At 31.1% G+C, this 16,219-nt stretch overlaps 1 protein-coding gene across 4 annotated transcripts in view; it reads right to left on the minus strand.

Moving 5' to 3' along the window:
* LOC106478661 (PH and SEC7 domain-containing protein 2-like) overlaps positions 1-13,553 on the minus strand; it is a 123,486-nt gene extending 109,933 nt beyond the window's left edge. For all 4 annotated transcript variants that reach the window (XM_022382298.1, XM_022382299.1, XM_013939217.2 and 1 more), the window contains exon 1: positions 13,412-13,553. The gene's annotated coding sequence lies outside the window, so the exon portion shown is untranslated. The remainder of the gene's footprint in view (positions 1-13,411) is intronic.
* Positions 13,554-16,219: the final 2,666 nt, after the last annotated feature.

Here is a 16,219-nt window from a genome sequence, read left to right on the forward strand (position 1 = left end):
ACATTTGATATAAGACTAATAGGACAATTTTTATCACCTCCCTTGAAAAGACGAGTAACATTAGCCTTCCAATCCTCCCGCACATACCCACTATTCAAGAACTTACAAGAAAAATAGTAGCAAGTGGCTCATATATCCAATCCTTAACCTCCTTCAAAACCCTTAGAGAAATATTATCTGGCCCAGGAGCCATATCGCTCTTTAAACTTCCCAATTTTTTGTTGAAACTGTTAACAAAAATAATTTGTTATTTTATGCGTTTTTTTCATTCTTTATAACTGTCTTTTTAAAAGCTTTACAAAGCACCACACCTCTTTTTTATCTATTATTCAATTTCTGAAAAGTAATTAAGCTCATTTGAATGAGCTTTAATATATTTGAAGATCCACTCTAACTTGCACACCTCAGTTTCATGTTTTACTACTTCTGTCACTATGTTTATTTTGATAAGATTCCATACGTTCTAACAGTATTATTTAAGATTTCTAATACAATATATGAGGAGTTACTGGAGGACCTCCCCCCCCCCCAAGTTATCGTCTGAAAAATAAAAAATATTTTGTTCAGAAACATACAGAAAAATAAATTGATTTTCACTGGCAGTAGCATAGAAGAAAACAGCTTAAATCCAATTATAGCAGATGAAAGAATTTTGAAGAAACTTTCAATTGAGTTCTTAAATTTTTTTCGATATTAAGATTTGAAACCAAATAATGATCGAATTTCTACAACGAAAAAAAAACAAGAAAACTTAAATTCGTAATTTGATTATTTTCTTTGCTGCAGTTTAGTTTACATTCCAAAAATAGTTTATTATATTTGAACTTTATTAAAGAAATTTCGAACCTGTACCAAAAATTGTAGTAGATTCATGCCTTCTAAGAAATGATAGTAATATGTTAAGGTGTAGCGTATAGATTTAGAAATTATCGGAACAATTTCAAACGATCTTTTTTTTTAGCCGTAAATCTTCCGGAGTAATGTACGAAAATATGGGGAAGAAAATAAACAAAACAAACCTTTAAGAGAGGGTCTTAAACCCACTTATAAATATTTGAAATTAAATAATTTGAGGCCCAAACGAAAAAATGAAATTGAAGACACTGCATAAACCCAGGGCACATTTTATATTTCACATTATAGCCTGTACCCCTGGGGATACATTTAATTTATGCAGCGACATCAGTTTCGTTTTTTATTTGGGGCTTGTTTTGTTCATTAATATATATATACTGTATATATACACATATCACACATATATATAATTACTAAACAATGACTGAAATATGAAATGAAGATTAAACACTTTTCAAGGCTAGTCGTCCCTAATTTTTAAATGATAGACTAGAAGGAAGGCAACTGGTCAACAACGGTCAAATCCCACTATTTGATTAGAGTAGCCTAAGAGTTGCATCATGACTAAAAAGCGCGGAACAATGTTCCCCCGAACTCACAGTCTGCCACGTTAGACCATACCCGGTCAAGGGTTATTCATTCCAAATGAACTTGAACAAGGTACATACACCGAAATTTATAATTATATGTAATTGGATTTAACAGGCAAATAAGATATTAGCATCTCTGTGGTTGTTTTTAGTTATTCATTTATTGCTTAGAAACGTCCGCAAAACGACAGTACAGTGCAACACCAACGTTCAAAGAACGTACTGTACGCACACACACTATCTGAAAGCATACACAAATGGAGAGAGCCATGTTTCAATATTACTCTTCACCAGTATGGTTATTTTGATGTGTCACATCAGCAGTAGCAGAAGAAAAAAATCGCATAAAGTAGTTTAGAGCATCAGAAAAATCAAACAACCTTCCAACTTCATATTAAATGGCGTAAAACCAGTCATGTTCCTTTGACGTAACAAGTAAAATAATAAAAATTACATTTTATAAAGACAAATAGAGATTGATGTATACGTAACCTAGCTAGCTATAGTAAGTTTTAATGCTACAAAAAGTTTTGAAACAAGAAAGTCAAAACTACAAAAACTGAGTTACGTAAAATTAAAAAAGTATCCCTACTATTGGAAAATCACTGTAATTATGTTAGCATGAGACAAAGTAGGGGTACAATTTTTTTGGAATGTAACTCAGTTTTTGAGGCTTTGACTTTCTTGTTTCAATACTTTTTGTAGCATCACTCTTGCTCTATTACTATAGCTAGCTACCTAGATTATGTATATATATCAATCCCTACTTGTCTTTGTAAATTCTTATATTATACTTGTTTGTTTCCTTTTCGTTAGTTATATTTTCGTGCGCCAGTATTACCAAGCGTGGGACGCACGTATACCCGATTACATTTTATTACTCATCACGATCTCTATCAACCTACCCTTAAATGTAATTAAATGCCCAAAATAGCGCATCGCCCGTTTTACACACACACACACACATACACACACACATATATATATATATATATACATACATACATATACTGGTATCCTTTTCGGTACAAAAAAATGGATCATTGGGACCCAAGACTAGAGGGAAGGCAGCTAGTCATCACTACCCACCGCCAACTCTTGAGCTACTCTTTTACCAACGAATAGTGGGATTGACTGTCATATTATAACGCCCCCACGGCTGAAAGGGCGAATATGTTTGGTGTGACGGGGATTCGAACCCGCGACCATCGGATTGCGAGTGGAGTGCCGGGCCTGTCACTTACTTACTAACTTAGATGAAAATTCGTTGAAATAGTGAAATTTTTATTCACTCCATAAATACGTATACAGCGATTTAGGCAGATTTATAAGTACAATAAGCTTTAGTTTTACTCGGCCAATACTATGGAACAGTCTTTGTTAATATTGATACATTTCAAAGGTGGTTTTAAACGGGCGATTTTTATGGTCGCCATTTTGTTTCATCACGATCCCTACTATTAAGTACTACCGTACTTAATGATATTTACTTCGAGTTTCTATTTTTTTCTATGTCAATCATTTAGTCTACCGGCAAAAATCAATAAGATGTCTGGTTTAATAATTAAACGTATGTGTTTTGAGTAATCTCACAATATATACATATAGCATTTGTAATTTAGTAATCGTGGTGTGAGGATACTTTAAGGTAACAATACATCTTAACTATCGATCCAATGTTTTCTAGATTGTGTCATATTTAACGCAATAATTAAAAATAAAAAGAGTTCGCAGATAATGTCTTGACTGGAACATCTTCATCCAATTTTTGTTTTTGTTGTTTTATGTATATTTTACAATATTCAATGGCCATGACGTAGAATTATGAAAGAACAAATTCATTCTGAAATTATTAATGTCAATTGGTATCTAGTATTACCTCTGAACGTGACGATGGTTGAGTTTTCACAATAGCCCATTGAGACATAAAGCATCCGTTTATTTATGATAATGATCTGAATTCAACTCGTTAAAAAAATCAGTTTATCGTGGAGAAGGTTAAAAACTTGCAAGTTATTAGCCATCAATAATATGTACAAATTAATCACCCATAAATACAAAGAAAGGGAGTACAACGACGGGGGTGGGGTACTGTATTTATCACACAATAATCAACAGTACTGTTACAAAATAACTCTTTTATACACTAAGATATACTTACCATTTGACTTTCTAACAGTATTTTTAAAACATAAATTTGCTAAGATATATATGTATATATCTGTCGACATTCACACGTGTACACTTGACGACTGACGTCAGCAATGGGGAGAAAACTGCAGCCTATAAAAATAGTTTGCTCCATACATGCTTGAGAAATATGATCTACTTCAAAAGTGACGGACAACTGCCTCTACTAACAAGAAGTCTTCTCCTGGTGTTGCAGTAGGCACAAGACTTCTCTAAAAGACATATTCAGCAACTTCATCTAACGCTGATGTCAAACAGGACGACCTGTACATTGTCTGGATGGAAACCTTTGTATAACACTTAATTTTAAATGAGCGTATATCTGAATAAAGGTTTGGTTTGTTTAAAATTTCGCGCAAACTACACGAGAAATATCTGCGCTAGTCATCCCTAATTTAGCAGTGATAGAGGGAAGGCAACTAGTCAACAACACCCACAATCAACTCTTGGGCTACTATTTTACCAACGAATAGTTGGATTGGCCGTCACATTATAACGTCCCCGCGGCTGAAAAGGCGAGCATGTTCGTTGTGACGGGAATTCGAAACCGCGACCTTTAGGTTGCGAGTGGAGCGCCAACTCCGAATTCACACATTTAATACATAGCATCACCTGCAGTGTATGTGTTATTTTCAAATGTTAATATTAACCACAAATGTCTTTTTATTACATACAAATAAATGACTGACTTGTGCCTTATATACTGTGCTTTGTTTCGAAAAAATATACAGTTTAAAATATAGTAAGGTAGTGTAAATTTCAGAGTTAATTCTTTCATAAATTGGTAATTTTTCTTATTTTCACATCTAAGTGATATGATTCTTGAAATGTTTTACTTTGATTAATCCAAAATCTAATGTATTTCGATATAATTAACTGTATCAACGAAACTACGAGTAACCCACTTTGAAAGTAATAATGCTTGGAGACTGTTTGAATGAGTAATGAAGAAAAACTTTAATACAAGTTTAACATAACAGCAAATATACAACGTTTCGATAAGGTTTTGTCATCATGTAAGTTATATTAAAGTTTTTCGTCATTACACATTCAAGCATTATTATACATCTTACTTTACTGAAATCACAAATAATCGTATCACGATCCTTGGACTGTTTCTTTTAGTTCTGCAAGCCTCTCGAATAATCCTAATTTTGGTGGTAATAAACAAAAAACATATTAACATCACGATTACTTAATTACACATGCTATACTTAAATTACACTACAAAACTACTCACCACACATAGATATCTAGCTCTTATGTTACGCTACTTGGAATGCATTGCAGTGGCAAACAGCTATTTAAAAACAACCGTGACATTTTCAATTGGCACATTAAAATAAAGTATGAACAGAGTTATTTATTATCAATTAATATGTCTAAGTATAAATTGTAATCGTTGTTTGAATGGAGAATCCGTCCAAATTTGCTCCAGTTCCAGTGTTTCCTTACCCTATTATACTTTAATTTCCGTGTTTTCTAGCAAAATATGAAAACAATCTGACCATAACTTTGTTACAAGATATTATCAACAACGTAACTGAATTACACGGATGACAGTTTTATATCCATTGATAAGATATGTATAAAGACTGGACAAAATAATGGAAACATGTCACCTTTTTAACTCCGTATTTTGGTGTCTCTAAAACAGGAAAATGTGGCCATATGGTAAGCCAACTGTGAATTTGTCTGTATGCGAATAATATATTAGTGTCTTTTTCAGAGAAAGCTTCTAAACATTTCCTGTTAAAAGGGTAATCAGATTAACAAAGATGCATAACTATAGGTGAATGTCTTGCAAGTTTCCCAGTGACACAAATACCCAAAACTAATGGATGCATCTCAATGAACAGTGTCAAAAGCATATCAAACAAACATGACAATGGTCAAACACTAAACTGACAAACAAGCACGAAAAGTCATACGAACACAAAAAATGATAGCGTCAAAAGTGTGCGTAGAGCTTAACGGTAGCTTAAAAGCTTAAATCAAGATGAGTTTCCATGGTAGGTCTGCCGTTTAGAAAACTTTAATAAAACCAAAATATGCAACAACCGTAATGAAATTGTGGTAAAAACATAAAACTTCGACTGAAACATCAATGGAAGAATGTGTTTTGACCAAATGAATATCTTTCACAGTTTTTCACTAAAACAATAATAAAATAATCAAAGGAAGTTTACAACCATGGACGTCTTCAGCTGACCATGATGGACCCTGGGCAGCTTTATGTTGGAATAGTTTAGGGCCTATAATAGTTTATGAGAGGTAAAGTTAACTTGTTCAAGATTGGCTCAAAGAACGGGAGGAAGAGTTTGGGCACCTAACTTGGCCATCAAAGTCACCAGATTTAAACCTGATTGAGCTTCTGTGGTCAGTTCTTGATATCAAGCTTCAAAGCAGATCTCAACCACATCAACAATTAGAAAAAGTTGAACAATGCTCAGAAATTTCTTTGCCTGATAGTGTTGTGCTAGGTGTTTGTCACATAAGGATGTTTGTCTGTGTTGTATCCTGAATTATAGTGAAGGATCGAATACAATCTTTGACGTGATTGGGGAGGTAGTTCGGTCAGGCTGGGGAGTTATCTAGCTGTAAATTCAAATAGGGTCATTTGGTTAAACATTAGCCTCAGGCTACTGATGTGAGCCGAAGATCCTAATCAAGTAGATTTGTTTTATATAAACACACACGTATATAAAACAATTTTCTTTTTCACAGTTCCACGGCAGCATTACACTTCACCATTACAAAGGGACTAGGTAAACAATAAATTATTGGTCTATTACACTTCACCATTACAAAGAGACTAGGTTAACAATAAATTATTGGTCTATTACACTTCACCATTACAAAGAGACTAGGTTAAAAATAAGTTATTGGTCTATTACACTTCACCATTGCAAAGAGACTAGGTAATCCATAAATTATTGGTCTATTACACTTCATCATTACAAAGTGACTAGGTAAACAATAAATTATTGGTCTATTGCACGGCAGCATTACACAACACCATTACAAAAAAAACTAGGTAAACAATAAATTATTGGTCTATTACACTTCATCATTACAAAATGACCAGGTAAACAATAAATTATTGGTCTATTGCACGGCAGCATTACACAACACCATTACAAAGAAACTAGGTAAACAATAAATTATTGGTCTAACTTAGACGGTCTTCATTCACTGGCATACAATTCTATAGAACAGTCGCAAACACGGTACAGCTTAGCGCTTTTTATTAAAAAAATCGTGCGAGCGCGATATGAAATACTCTGGTCAAACTCGACCAGTAACTTTAAAAAGAAAAAGAAAAAACATAAAAAAGCTCAAATTTATAAATATACATTATACTACTCGCAATTACACATATTCTTCAATTTTGGATCCTCAAAAGTATGGGGCAAGTGGACATCGTCTTCGCTATGATTTGTGATATATGCACAATACTTTCCCGTAATTACCACAATAACAACATATATTTAAGATAAATCTAAATAGGTTTATGTAATCTAAGCAAACATGCAATCTGGCTGAAGGAACTGGACTTTTATGCTAAATAAATGTCTATACGTTTTGATATAAACAAACAAGATATGCATAATATGTATACTGATATTACAGGAATAACTCTACCATTAAAAATAATGATTAATCTAAGTCAATAAGATCAAAGTGTTTTGGAACTACACGTATTATGTGCCATTTAACCTTACGCCCGAAAAATGTCACTTCAAATCTGTCATATTTATGATTACAGCTAGAACATGTACATCTACAAAATACTACATAATGCAATCTTTAAAAAAATGTTTCAAAAGTCGTCAACCGCTACCATGTAACAAACATGTTTTACTACTTACTTACATGATAAGACATTTCATATGCAAATCAGGTCACGCAAGAACATAACATACACACATATATATACTGTACCTAAATCTAGGGAAAGTTAAAGGAATATGAACGAAAAAAATTATTACGTGACAATGGCTAAATAGTAAATATTTTATTGAACAAACAGATAGGCCTAGATTATTGTGCAACGAACAAAATAAGCGGAAACTGTTTTCGTAAAATAATGCAGGGGGTACGTTTTCCAATTTAAATGTACATAGTTCAAACCTTATACAAAAGTACATATTTAGATCAAGAAAAAAACAGAACTAGTATATAATAGAATAAGCCAGAAGTTCATATGCTTGTCCTAATGATTCTGTACACCTATTAGTCATAAAAATATGGCAGAGATTAACACCTGTTCTTGTTCCAATTGACAGAGGAATGGCTAAAGACACTTACACATTAATATTTTCGATCTTGATTAAAAGCACCTCCTTTTCTGTAGCATTCAACTAGTAAATGTCAATAAAATATCAACATGTCTACTTTTTTTTCTAGACATTTTTTGAGCCAGTAAAGAATGATGTGATTAAAATGAATGTCAATCCTTCTGTGGTGGAATATCATATTTATAACTCATTAATGGACCTTGTTTCACCAGTTTAGAAGTTATGAACCACAAGACTACATCTAAAATCTTAATGACAAATTCTGGTGGACCAAACAACTGTGTGAAAATTAGTAACATTATGTAAAGAAAGTTATGAATATGACAACAAACTACATCAGATTATATAGTGTAAAATTACAGATCCTATCAATATGCAAGTGTCCTCTGTTTTTACATATTCCCAAACCCATATAGTGCACTGTTACAAAGTATTAAACAATTTGCATAAACAATGAAAAGGGAAATTACATGACATCAAAAATTTTAAGCCATATGACTGTTAATAGATCACAGAAGATATTAACTTTCAATGGTCATGACCAAAAAAATAACAAAAACCTTTCACTCCAAACTAAATCTGGATATAATGGAATATTCATGAAAGTGGGTCAAATATATTCATACAGACCATAATGTCATAGTCTAAAATGTACTCTTCTCTAGACAAATTCAGCTCCAAAGAACTATAATTTTTGATATAGATAAAAATGTTTGTAAAACATGCAGCTCTTGTTATGAACATTCTGTCAAACTGATTTAGTAGTTTTGTTGGAAAATTCCATAAAATGAACAATAAACCTTTCTGAAATATTAGAATGGAAAATACTACTACATCAAATCCAGGAGTTAAACTACCCTCAATTTTATGAAATATCTAATGCAATTCAATAAATCTTAACTTTGAAAAAATTTCATTGCTTGGCTGACTGTGCCTGGTATGCCATTTCGCATCATAAAGGCTTAGAACACTTGGTGTCCTACAAGATGATATCATATATATCCTATTCTTATTCCTAACAAAGAAGAAGACTATCCTTCCAAAGATGGAAGGATATACTGCAGATTCAAAGAAATACTATGGGTAACACTTCATTTTAGAAAATGTTTGCTATTCATTTTCAGCAGATTAACAGAAGTAGTTTCATATATTTTCAAATTAATAGATTATTAACATCTAAAAACATTTAGTTTTAAAATAAGAATCTTCAAAGTTAAAGTACATTAAATTTTCCAATCAAGAATATTCACTTTGGCAAAAAAATATCAAGTTAGAAAAGAAAAAAAATTCTGCTTCAATTTCAAGAGAATAACATTTGTATTCATTTCAAGCACTTATAAAAAATTGACTATCATACTGATTCATTCATTAAAACAAAATAAATTTAAGCTAATAATTACATTCCTATCCACAACTTAAAACTACTAAACACTTACAATATAAGAACATGAGGTACAAAACAACTTGCTTAAACAAGACAACTAAATATTAACACTTTCCACTTATTAGTTACATTGGTATATATATATCTACAAGTTTTGGAAAGATATTAGGCTAATTTACACCATGAATTGTATTCAAAATGTCACATTGCATAAATTCACAATAAACCGGCATTCCTCGTTTTGAAATCTTTTTTCAAAAAATTACCTTTTTTAGCTTAATTTTTAGCCTTGCATATTTGTATAAATCCAGATTTTAGTGTTATTTATAATTTTATATTTAAAATCAAATCATAAAAATATTAGAAGGAAGTAAACATAATAATGAAACAAATATAATGTGCACTCCTTACCTAGTATTTCTATAATAAAAAAAGAAAGCTCATTCTACATCAATTTCTTACACTTAGAAGTTAATGCAGCAATTTAAAAAAAAAATATTTTCTTTTACAAAACCTGACTGTCAGGTTTGTAGCAACTAAAGTTATGGTAAAAAACATAGAAACCTAATCCACATACTGATTTAATATACTACAAATAAAGTATGATTTTCTCCACACAAATAATTTATTTAACACACTATCCAAAATAAACCAATTAAATACAAAATTAAACCTTAATCACTATGATGATTTCTGAAGAGGTTACAAAAACCTTAAAATATTATTTTAAGAAAATCCATAGTTCATTTTTAAAAAGTTTATTACTATATTCAAATGATTTTATTAAGTAAAATACTACAAAAAATAACCAAATTATTTATTAACAAGTTTAAAATCACTTTAAGTTACATAGTGTCTAACCTAGCTGTTATGCACTAACTATCTAAAGCCACAGGTGCAAACCTACTGGAGTGATTGAACAAGTTAAAACTATTTTGATGGCCCCCATCCTTTAACACTTAAATCTTACCTATGCAATGGCATCTCGAAATGTTTTTCATAATAACTTAAATGGGAATTACTTTTACAGTCTTTTTTACCCATCCCTTTCAGTACAAGGAATGCACTGAACATTGAAATTGCTTAATACAAATTTTGTAATGCTTTTATATAAATTACTTCCATTGATCAATTAAACATATACATTATTACAGCATACTTCACATATACACTGATAACAAATACACTTGTGATGAACTATGATATGTTCTTTCAAAAATATAAACAGACAAAGTTGATTCTAATAATATTTGAATGTCACATTCTCAGGTACCATATCCCATGTACAATTTAGTTATCAGTTCAACTGTTTCTCAACATGAATTTATACTCTATTAGATAAATCATACATAGACTAAGCTCTAGGTATGTGAATGGGCTAGTTGCTATTTTTTATAATTTCTTCTCAACAGTTTATATGCAGCTATAATATAGTTTAAATAAATACTCAAAGCATTTGTGTGTATCATACTTTGTTTGTTGATGCTTTATTTTCTCCTTTCTCAAAACTCTCTTAACTCCATTTACCATATCATAGAATCCACCAAGACTACAGCACAGTGTAAAGAGCATGTGAGAAAGATTCAAAACATAATATGTTGTGGTAAGTTACATAACTTACATACTGTCAGAAATTATTTAAAAAACAAAACAAATTCATGCATGCATAAATTAAATTACTTTGAGTCCTGTCATTCATTATTTGGTACATAATCAATGTGTACCATCATCACTAATACAATATACACAAAGATGATTACATGCCCAATCTGTGTATTTGCTTATATCACATGTATGGAAAATACTTTCTATTAAAACCATTTGAGCAGTTCATCCTTTAATCATATTAGCATAAACAGATTATGGTCTTGTCTTCTCTGCAGCACAGAACATTTAGGGGTATATGACTCGGGTATTAAATTTTCTAAAGAGATTAAACAGTCTTCCCATGGGTTGTTTGTTCAAGATGTGGAAGAAAAAGGTTGGAAATACAAACTTGAATACAAGGAGGTAATAGGTTTAAGTTTTGAATGTATAATAACATACCAATCACATTACATGTGTATCAGCTATATACAATTCCAACAAGACTTTTTATCTAATACTAGTGCTCTTCAGGATGGTGTGATATGAAGCGGTGGTTGACACATTACTTATATTACAGACATAGAAAATGGTTTGCCTGATGATGTGATTTGTGGTATGGATTTGAATCCATGAGAATGGTCATAGTTAATTTGGCTTAAAAAATTAAACAAAATTAAAATACATTTATTCCTTTTATTATTATTCTATTTTTTTGGGATCAGGGATTACCTAAATAGACCAAATGGTCTTTTGTCACCTTGTCTTTTCAATATTGTTATAAGTAAGTTGTTGTTTACACTTAAATGATTCAATAGTACATATGGAAACCTCATAAGATTTTATTATACATTACAATGGTACAACACAATGCTTGAAAATGAGCAATATTTTACCAAGTTGAATATAAAGTTATATATATCCATGTTATACAATTAAGGTATCATATAATAATCTAACACTACACAAATTCTTTGTTTTTCTTTATGTAACATCAAATTAATCAGTGAAATTAATGATCCCATATTTTTGTTTGTAAGATTATTCTATTTTGATCCACATGAAACAGGAATATAGTATTATATATTGAAAAATAGTAAATAAAAGATTATAATACGACTCTTGGTTAAAAAGCTGCTGTTTGAAATAGTGACTGAATTGTTTGTGCTTAATGTTTTCCCACAAGTCATTCTTAGTTTGTGCAACAATTCTAAGCATTTTTATAATCTTATTTACTTTTATGTTCAGTAATAATTTAGACTATATTTCATGAATGGTAAGCAAGATTGTGACTCTTGATTATTACATGTAGGTATCATGTGTTTTTCTTCAATATTATCACGCATGAGTGAAATGCATAACAGAAAAAATCTAGTATCAAAAATAGTTACAGAAAAAACAAAAATTCTGATTTCTGCACTTGAATCTGGGTTTAATGCATTACATTTCTCCTTATAATGTCTAGAAGGCTGATGAAGAATAACAAATTTTGGAGTTCCAACTTATCGGTATTCCAAAACGTCTCCGGTACATAAAGAACATGTTTTACTAAAAGTAAAATTAATATAAAAAGGCAAGAAAACAATATGATATTTTAGCTGCACTACATACTGTAACTGATAGTTTATCTTATAAAGCCTTCCCAAATGCACTTTGTTAATAAAATTATAAAACACTTTTTCACCCACACATCACATATCTACAGTGTTTGTTTGTTTCTAATTTGTTGCAGACTACTCTCTTAAATGTATTTAATCATTCTATTTAATATCTAGCAGAAAATGTCTTGGTACATTTCAAAAGCTTTCAATATCATAAGCAGCATCAAGTATATATATTATCTTTACATAAATAAGTGAAAAGTGCATAAACTAATTACTACTAATACACATACAACAATTAGAGCACAACAAGGTATTCTTGATGAAAATACTTTTTACTGTAGCCTATACCATTCGTTTTGTTAAGTTATAACGTACATAAATTAATTTCTTATATCAATCAATTAAAAATAACAGTAAGCGTTATATGTTTGATAAGCTTAATTTGAATCCTTCCTAGACAGTAGAAGTTACAACCAATACAAATTATGGCAAAGTCTGAACATGATCTAATAAAAATTTCAACTGAAAAATACGGTAACTGTATGTAGAAGTGTTTGCAGATATATAATACTTCAACAGTTCAAGAGTTTCAAATTGTTTATATTGTCCTTGCATTTAATTTGCTATTTATTCACTTACTAATAACAAAAATATTGGAACATATTTTTATTTCAGTCCGCTTATAAAGATCTTAATTGATCCAAACCTTTAGGTTGAGTAACTTACAAAATATCATACTTTAAAAGCATTTCTGGTAAGTTATGTTTCGTATACTATGTAGTTTGCTCTTTAGTTTCACATACTGTTCGGTTCACTTCAGAGTCAGACTTAACTTCACAGACGTTCAGTGACAGTAAGTAATTTACGTTTTAGGTACTTTTTAAACTTTAATAACTAACTTACCACCCCACATAGTGCTGCTGGTGAATCTTCGACAACTTCATAGATTACGGGGGGTAATCCCAAACCTGATCCTCCAAGTACAGAAAATCCATATCCATGTAACTCACTTCTTTGTAGCTGGACGTCTTTCACATCTACCCCCTCACCCTCCATGATTGAGAGGCGTTGCTTCTTACTGCCCTCTGTTGTTTTTCAGTTACGTTACATATACTATAAAAAATTTAAAACACACATTCGTAAATGGAATGTAATTGATTTATTATTGTATTTGATATTTCATTAACTTTGATTACTCGAATACAATATGCTATTAAAACACATCGTATTACTGATTTTATCCCCTGAATTGTTATTAGTTTAACTGTATATTAATTTTAACTTTACATTAGCTTTGTTGTTTAAAGGTATCATAAGTGATTTAAATTAACTTACTGTATTTTCCTCGGGCTAAGCATTATAAAACAGATATTTTGTTTCTTGTCTTTAACGAGAAGTAATGATTTTATTTGAGATCGCGTAATAAATTATAATACCTTGTGTACGAAAGCAAAAAAGAATGTAATAATATACCAACCATACTGTATCAAACATAGACAAGAGTTTTTATTAATTACGAGGTTTCATCAGGACAACTGCAACACGACTGAGGGTATAGTGGTTGAGACACTATTTACATCATCATCTGCTAATACAACATCTGCATTGGTGTGAACTAGATTATGTTGGTGAATTTTAATATTCATCAAATCATTTAAGTCATTGTACAACGGAATCAGGCTTAGAATATTTATTAACAACAACCTATTTATTTAATTTTAACACCAAGTTGTTTATTATTTATATTATTTACTTATTTATTTGAATTAACACATTTCCTTTTTATTCATATTAACTGGCGAACTAGTAAGGTAGTCTTTTTTTGGTTTTTTAACCTGGAGCTTTTCAACTGACCACAGCTATCAGTTAGTTAATTAATAATAGTAATAGCCGTTAATTCACTCAGTTGGGAATTAACAAGTTGACCATTGGAGTTTGAATTCTACGGAATTTCACACTTGGAACTGGAAACTGGTATATCCGCACTCTTCAAAGAATCAATCTGTTAGTCATGAGCCGTAAAGAATTATGAATCTACTTAGTGAAATTTTGAAGTTATCTTTGCCAATGAAAATTCACTTATTTTTATGTCTATGATGAATTTATTTATTATTTAATTGCATTAAGTTTCTTTCCAAACGAGTCTCAGGTTCGATTGTAAACTGAAGTCTGTAAGAAACTTTCCGTAGAAATATTTTGGTCAGAATCTCGGCCGTTACAACCACAAAAATAGTCTTTCTTTGAATCTCCCTTAAGTCGACAGCAGATTAGCAGTCAAAACGTAGAATAAATGCATTAATAATTATTCAATAACTATATTTATATGATTATATGGGCTATGAACTGTATACTCAATATGAGTTACATTTAATCAGTTAGTCTTTCATTCATTTTAATAAAATACAGGCCATCAACGAGATCTCATAATAATATATATATATTCTATCATTTAAAACAGAATGGCCTAAGATGAGACAACGGCAATTTTACGGACTTATAATACTAAAATTCGGGGTTCAATTCCTCGCAGTGGACACAGCAAATAGCTCAATATGGTTTTACTCTGAAACAAACAAACAATTTTAAAATATATATATTAAATACCCTACATAGAAGTGGAAATTATTATTCCTGAAGGAAATGGAATGGTTACTGTTTTGTTGGTAAACGGAAGAAATAAGGTATTCTCTATAGGGCTTCATTGAATACACTTAATTTTTTCAAATCAAAAACTTTCCAGCGACCCTGCTGCCGTCAATATTTTCGTAAATGTACAGAATGTTTTTTTTGTTTTTTTTTACAGTGTGGTTAAAAACATATAAAATAAAACAGACGCTTACGTTTGTCAACGTTGAACAAACCTTGTTCTGCCATCTAAGTAATAAATATTAAAAGTTAGAACAGTGTTGACATCATATTGGCTATCGCCGTTTAGTCAACGTTGAGCCAATGAGCGAAAAAAAAAAATGTTGGCCCAACTTTGGTTCAACATGTACTTGCTATCTTGTAAACATCAAATATAGTACAGATATTATATTAAATTATTGGAATAGTAAATCCCTAACAAGTAATTGGCCTGTCCCCATTAGATTTCTATGATGCATGTACAACCGGTTAGAGGTAAGAAGCATGAAGAAAAGGGCTCACAGAACTTGAAACATCAATGGTTAGAGATTGCAACATTAGCCTTATGTGTAGCTGAGGCATTTCAGCCCACCTATTTATATCCAAATCAACCTTTCTTCACAGTTATGAATACAAATCGCCAGTTTTTATAGTGCTCTGAGCCTTGAAATTAGAGTGAAGAATAATAAAGAATAATCGTGAGGAATAACATACCCTGCTTTTCGTTTTTTGCTATCGACAAAGTGTAGTCCCGTTTTAGCTGGTTTGTTAATAGTTAAGGAAGTCGTGAATACTCTGTTGTATTATGACATTTTGAACAATGCCGCATTGTTTGCATTGATGACAATCTATAATGAAATACAATATTTCTTTCAGAATGTTAACATTAAAACGCTCAGCAGTAGTTTAAAACAAATTACGTCCGCAATATGATTTGGACAACCCCAAAACCCGACTTAAATCCAAATAAATCACTCTGAGATATTTTGAAATATCACCCGAGGGACAAAAACATACATCCACTCCTTCAATGTCTCATTACATTTGAAGCTGCTGATTTATAAAAATAATTGGCAGTCTATTTCT

The sequence above is a fragment of the Limulus polyphemus genome, unplaced genomic scaffold (assembly GCF_000517525.1).
Source record: "Limulus polyphemus unplaced genomic scaffold, Limulus_polyphemus-2.1.2 Scaffold239, whole genome shotgun sequence".
NCBI classification, from domain to species: Eukaryota; Metazoa; Arthropoda; class Merostomata; order Xiphosura; family Limulidae; genus Limulus; species Limulus polyphemus.